Genomic DNA, 6,614 nt, shown 5'->3' on the forward strand with positions numbered 1-6,614 from the left:
ACACAGTATTAGGCACAGCTGTTTCCATGACAACAACACAACACAGGCTCTTAGTCCCACCAGTGTTGTGGAGCTGTGTTTAGCTGCAGATGCTTCTTCACATTTGAAGTCGAGCTCTTCACAGCTGACGAGCACTTCTCCTCCAGACACAGCTTACATTTCACCGTCATGTTGTTCTCGTCCGTTTCACCCAAACATTCAGAATAATGTGAATATTTCCACAAAGTAAACGCTGTCCTCTCTGACAGCTCGCTAGCTGTGTTAGCTAGCTACGCATGCGCACTGACACAGCTGTGTTTACCTTCTGCTGGTACGCATCTTTTTTTTCAAAAAGAAAAAGAGAAATACGGTGATTTATTTTCCAGTAACGGATTACTGTTTATGAAAAAGTAACTAAATAACAGATTACTTGATTTGCAGGACTAACGCATTACATTACTCATTACAACCCCCAACACTGCATGTGAAAAGTCATTATAAAGTTCATGTATGACCATCGAGTGTCACTGGAAGACAAAATCTTCTGTTGAACGTGTTTCAGTTGTTTCTGTGTCCTCTCCCTAAGTGTCTTCTTTGCACTTTTTTCCCACTCTGACGATGTGCACAAATGGCAGGGGGTGGGGGACAGAATCATGCTTTTGATTATGACACAAAATTCTGACACTCTGCAATATGTAGCCGTTATCCTTCTTTCCCCAATAGGACCCTGTATTGTCACTTAACTCCCATAGCCGTGCTTGGATCACAGTGGTGGGACTGTACGGTGCATGCTTCTCTCTCTGTGAGGGTAAATGTATTCTGCCCTTTCAGCTCTGTGAAATAGACAGAATTGTACACAGTCCAAGAATAACTCGGATGACAAGTAAAGGGCAGCATGCAGCAGTCTTTTCTTTTTTATATGGCTACAAAAATGTCAACAGAAATAAATCTGTTATTCTAAAATCTTCAGAAAGAGAAAAAGCCTCAGAAAGACGTCCTCACACCTGAGAGTCGGTGGGATGTCTTTGGAATATTGTTTTAAAGAGAGCAGAGATGAGCTCAAAGCTGCAGGTGAGCTGAGTGCGTCCTGCCGGCAGATTGTTTTCAATGTTTTGCTTTATATAAAATCTTATTTTGAGGCTGGAACATGATAAAAATGACTTGTTGAAATAGGATTTCTGCAGTGCCTTTCCCTTCTTCTCCTTCCTGCCAGGAAACCTTCCCATGGCACTTCATCTCCTCATTGGGTCCCCGCTCACGCAGGCCGGATTATGGATGAAGACTAGAATACTTATAAGGCCGAGTTCACTGCTGCACCACAGAGCTGGGCCTCGTATCCCCCGTCTCCCCGCCAATACTGCGTGTCAAAACAACAAAATAAAAGCAGCAGTAAACAGCCTCTCAGTTCTCCAAATAGATTTTATTTGTGTCAAACTTATAGTGGAGCCTCTGCAGACGGGAGCAGAGTGACCTCCATCAACGCTAATGATGACAAACGAGCGCGCTGATGAAATTTCACGATGATCGCATTGAGACGTGAAAACAAGAGAGGAGTTCATGTGCAGCGCGTTTATGAGACTGGAGGGGAAACAGTGATTACAAATGAATAAACTGGCCTTATTGTCCGCAGCCTCCCTTAAAAACAGTTTAGAGAAAAGCTGTCATGTGCCTGCTTTGGAAATGAGGTGAAAACGAGTCAAACTCGTAGCTGGCATCTGTGTGAGCTGCGTATATTCTCAGGCAATAACACATCCACGCGCTCATAAAGGGACCTCAGAAGATTAAACCCAGTCGTCTCTGTTTAGATCATTAAACATGTTCCAGACCTTCACTGAAGTCCTTGTGCCGTACCCTGGTGGTTGGTGGTCAGTGGGTCCACCCTGCCGCTGTAGGAACTCTAACACGCCAGCTCACACCACCGGCCTCCATCCTCAAGTTTAAAAGTAGCTCTGGTTTCCCAGATCCTCTTGGCACCTTATTATAGAGAGTCTGATGGTAAATTCATCCCAGGATCCCCTGAAACCAGCCGAGGAAGCCCGAGTGTTCAGTGCATAACATGTAATTACATTTTTATACCGTGTCGTTGTACTCTCGGGTTCAAGTTAGCATGATCACTTTCTTCACTGTGGCAGCATCCCGTTCTCAGTCTTACCTCAGCCCAACGCTTCAAACACAATGCTGTAGTTGCCCCTCTGGTGTCATTTCAAGGTGCTTTCCTCCATATGCTTTAGATGTTTCTTTGAAGTCAGCTAACATCAAGAGCCAGAAAGTCCGCCTGTGTGAGCGGACAGAGGCGATGAATGTGCGGGACGTCCAGGATGAGATTCCCGCGTGTCAATTTTAACCTCTTTTATAAGTTTACTTTTAAAATCAACTGTGAGGAGTTTCACTTTTTGTGTAGAAGTATCCATTTAATTCTGAAGCCTCTATACAAGTTTAAAAACACAAACCAGACCCCAGCGAGAGGATGGACTTTTTATTCTTAGTGCCTGTCATCAAACCTGATTTTAACAAAGCGATTTAGCCCATGCAGACTGAAGAGACGTTTAAATTTTCATCAAGGAGAGGGTAGGAAGTGGATTGACTGAAGGAATGGACAGTGATCAGGGAAAAACTAAACCTTGGTCAGAAACATATCCGCGTCACTTTTCTTCCTACAATGAATGGCCTTATATTATATTATATTATACTGTATCTTAGAGCTATATCTGGCTTTTTTGGGATGAAAACATTCATCGACATTAATCATTTTAACTGAGCAACTGATTCTGTTAGCGGTCAGCTAAACCAGGGGTTCCCAACCCCCGGTCCGTGGACCGGTACCTTTGATCATGAAGCCTGATGCCCCTCTAAAGCTCTGTGTTTATCAGTGAAATATATGAACTACACAGCATATGGGCATATGACAGCCTGTGGAGACAAAGCTTTATGATAGCTTGATAACTCAACTCATCTCAGTCACAGCGAGTGAAGACGTATTTCATGCTTTATGAAAGGTTTTCACAGAAATACAGGACCGATCGCGACCCCATGAAGTCAGGGGCAGAGCCTGAGAAACACCACACAGATCGGTGTCCTCACTGCGCTGCGTGATTATAAACTGCTCACTGCTGGATCACATTATACATTCGGATAAACTGCTAGGATCACACTATGGATCGTCTGTCTCTTACCCGCACCGTCCCTCTCGTCAGCTCGTCCCGTCTTGAAAACTCCCCCCACCCCCCCAGTCCGTCAAAATGATTATTGCTACTGTCTGGTCCGTGCAGTCAAAATGGTTGGGAACCCCTGAGCTAAACAATTATAAATGGCACCAAAACAAAGTTTACATAGTTTCATTGTAGTCATTCTACAGTCAGTTGATCATAGCCACAAATAGATGCACGACCATGTTGCTGAGCATCCTGTGTTTAAAAATGATGCACATCCTTGCAAGATCCCGATCATTACAACAGAGGGTGCCGAATGGTTAAAAGATTAGGTAACGTACACATGAAAGTTATAGACATGTTTGTACCTATGTTAGTACAAATTTTTACAAAATAAGCCACGTTTTAATTATTGTTACACGGCCCAATGTCATAAAATGTGTCGTGTTTTTCAGGAAGCTGTATTTTGAAAGTCTGGATGTTTATATTTACATTCATTACTTGTTGGCTGAGCCTTACGTGCTTGAAGCAGAGCCACAGAGCAGGAAGCTGAAGAGTTGGATGTGAGGGATGTTTGCAGCAGTGGATCAGATGCTTCCCCTCACAGACACATCAGTTACATCACCCCTCCTTTGTTCTCTATTTAAAGTGATGAAGCACTTTTTTAAAAACAGGCTTCATAAAAATATCTGACTTTATCTGAGTTGACCTTTCTTGACCAAAATGCTTTGGGCTTGGAGCTGGTGAAAAGCCACGGGCTCGTGTTGGCGTTCACTGTGTCACAACAATACATGTCACAGGTGCCCGGTGCCCACTCGCATTTCATCAGACGTCCAGCAGCACATGTTAATATTAGGGAAAGGAGGGATTGCGTGTACGTGCTGATTTAAAGTCTGGACATCTCATGTCTGACTCACAGTGACTGACCAATGGGTCATGACCTTCGGGGACATGAACCTGCCTCAGCTGCTAAGAATGGACGTTGGACTGCACTCACTTAGGGCAATTACAATGATGGACTGTGGATGCAGAGGTGCAAATGTGAAATAAGTGTTTTACACAAGGCAAAGAAATCATTCTGTAACTGCTGTCTTCACCTCATGATTGTTCTTTCCAATTAGGAGGAAGAGCAACACAACATCCATATATAATCACCCTCAAACGACAAAATAGAAAAAACTCCAGCAGACAGTTTCCATTCTACGGAAGCCCTAAGAGGACATGCATCCTGACATTGTATTTACTCTGTTATCCCATGATAACGAGTATCTTGTTGTCTCGAGATAAGAACGCTGCACCACCGTAACGTCAGATGATCATAACTCTCTCCTGATTGGGCAGTGTAGCTTCCTCTGATTGGATGGTCAGTGGACAACGTGGAGGCAAGCTGATTGGCTGGGTAGCTGAGGCATAAAGAAACTGTCAAAATTTGTGCTTGTAACTCGTAACTTCAGCTTCACACACGCAGATAGGACTTTTATGTGTAGTGTGACGGCCCCTGACTGTGTCAGTAGCTGTGTCCCAATCCCAGGGCTGCAGCCTTTGAAGGCCGTATTTGAAGGCCGATTGCGTCACAGAAGCGCTTTGAAGGCTGTCCCAATTCGAAGGCTCCTTCAGATGCAGCCAACAAATGCGTCCGGGCCGTGAAGGATGCACCCGATGGATCCTTTGCCCACCGTATCCCGAGATGCACTGCACGCCAATTCAAACGAGATGTTGGACATTTACGCAGCCGAGGAATAAACATTTAAATATAAAAGTTTTTGGTTTCTACTCAATGGAATAGCTAGTGTTACACATGTTTAAGAAAACGAAAGAGCCCTTGAAACAAATTATCTTTAAAAGCTTAACTTACTGAACGTTAGTTATGCTAGCTAGTTAGCCCGCTTGCTACCTGTTGCTAGGTGACAGGAGTGGCATTTGGTAACGCAAGGGTAGACCAGACCATCTCATTTGGGACACAGCCAGTGTTCCTCCTGCTGTCCTGTGTTTCCTTTTCCTGCAGGTAGAGATTGGTGGAGCTAATTACCCAATGTGTTGCACCCAGGCAGGCTGGGCCCGATGTAATGAAGCTGGCATCTCAGCCTCATTCTCTCTGTCTCTGCTGCCCTCACCATACCTTTTGGTTTGTTGTCTTTGTTTGGCCTGTACAAAACCACGCATAAACTCATCCCTGCAATCACTGCTGATTTACAGACTGCAGATACATTTCTGAGGTTGTTTTCGTATTAGTTTCAATAAATTGTTTAAATTGTTTTAAAATGGTGCGGTCTGTCCTTGATCCTGTTCACTCAGCCTGGGCTGTGACAGTATGTAACTCAGACTTTGTGACATCTCCAAGTTGAAAATATTGTGGCACCAATTCTAAGTCCACAAACACAAACGGTTTCTACAGCTACAAAAACTTTTTACACATTTGCAAATCTTCTCTGTGAGCACAAAATGTTTCCACACCTGCAAAGCTTGTTTACACATTCACAAATATAGATTGTGTGTGATTGAGATTTAGTGTGACCCTCCACCTCCCCATCACCGCCCAGTATTTCTTCATCATCAGCTCATCATCTGATCAGGCTCAGACGACATCATCAGCCAACACCTCCACCACCAGTGTCTGGACTCCATGGGGGGTACACCGTATCTGCTGCTCAGGGCCGACACCCTTCAGACCCAACAGACTTCTGACTATGATCCATCACCACATCATCTTTGTGTAATAAATATTTATCTTCACTTAATTCCGTCTCCCCTGATATGAAATGATATTATTGTTGTACAGCTGGACCTTTGTAAAAGGTGAAATAGAACACCAATAAATACTTCTTCAGATAAATCACTATTTCATACGGACAAGGTTTTTTTTGACACAGTTCTCTCTCTCTCTCTTGTTTCTGCAGAAGAGTGTCAAATAAATACTGATTTTAAACTCTATTCAGTGTAGGTCTGGCTAACATCACAGGTACTAGTATGAACTGTTGTTGTTTGCTGGAATCATGTCCAACCTCATCGCTTTAAAACAGCAGTTTCCCGTGATAATTCATGCATGGTGGGAGCAACATCTTGCTGTGCAGGTTACTGTTTTATAGCAACTAAGAAGTATTTACTGTTTTTTTCGAGGCAAATACAGTATCAGATCTGTGCATAGGCTGTGGGTACACACACATACTTAATCCCTCATTTTGTTTTCATTTCAAATGGTTTGTTGAAACATAAATTGCTTAAACCGATGCTGACAAAAGGGCCGTAATAAAACAATGAGCCAAAGATGTTTTAAAGGCTTTGTAAAGCTGAGGGAGCCACAGGGTTGGGTTCTCTGTATGTTTATAGTAACTAATGACCACATTTGGCCTTTCATGTAGTCTTTTAATACATTACTTATTTAAAAACTACAGATAAGAAAAGCTTTAAACTTTTTTAAGATGACAAATATAAACTAGATTGGTTTATTATCTTAAAATGTTCATTCACTGACACACCATCAACAGA

The sequence above is a fragment of the Semicossyphus pulcher genome, unplaced genomic scaffold, assembly GCF_022749685.1.
Source record: "Semicossyphus pulcher isolate SPU_LCO1_2020_fin unplaced genomic scaffold, fSemPul1.0.p SCAF_12, whole genome shotgun sequence".
Taxonomy (NCBI): Eukaryota; Metazoa; Chordata; class Actinopteri; order Labriformes; family Labridae; genus Semicossyphus; species Semicossyphus pulcher.